Here is a 403-nt window from a genome sequence, read left to right on the forward strand (position 1 = left end):
CTCGTCCGCCTGGTGGGCCGGCACAGCCGCCGCGGCTCCCTCGGCCCGGACGCGATGCTCGAGGGGTTACCCGGCTTGGGGGCGCAGGGGTTGTCTTGTTTTAAAAAGAGCAGCATTTGGTTTGACTGTAGAGAGATGCGAGGCGGCTGCCCCTGCCGCCTGTCAGTCGCTGATTGTGTTTATAAATCCTTTCTCAGCTGGGTTTCTTAATAATAATAATTAAAAAAAAGTTAAAAGTCTCCTTTAGCTCTGAACCTGATTGGCTGCTGGAGGCACCAGATATCGCCGGGGTGGCTCCGGCAGCGGCGCGGAGTCACACTGCCCACCCGGCGCTCGTCGCCCGAGGCCACCAGGAGACCTTTGCCCTCTGCCCCCACAGGCAGCAGGACCCGGCGGCGCAGGG

At 60.5% G+C, this 403-nt stretch overlaps 1 protein-coding gene across 1 annotated transcript in view; it reads right to left on the bottom strand.

The window, feature by feature from the left end:
* ST3GAL2 (ST3 beta-galactoside alpha-2,3-sialyltransferase 2) overlaps positions 1–403 on the bottom strand; it is a 6,948-nt gene that overhangs the window by 4,805 nt on the left and 1,740 nt on the right. The window lies entirely within an intron of this gene.

The sequence above is a fragment of the Acanthisitta chloris genome, unplaced genomic scaffold (genome assembly GCF_000695815.1).
Source record: "Acanthisitta chloris isolate BGI_N310 unplaced genomic scaffold, ASM69581v1 scaffold10868, whole genome shotgun sequence".
NCBI lineage: Eukaryota > Metazoa > Chordata > Aves > Passeriformes > Acanthisittidae > Acanthisitta > Acanthisitta chloris.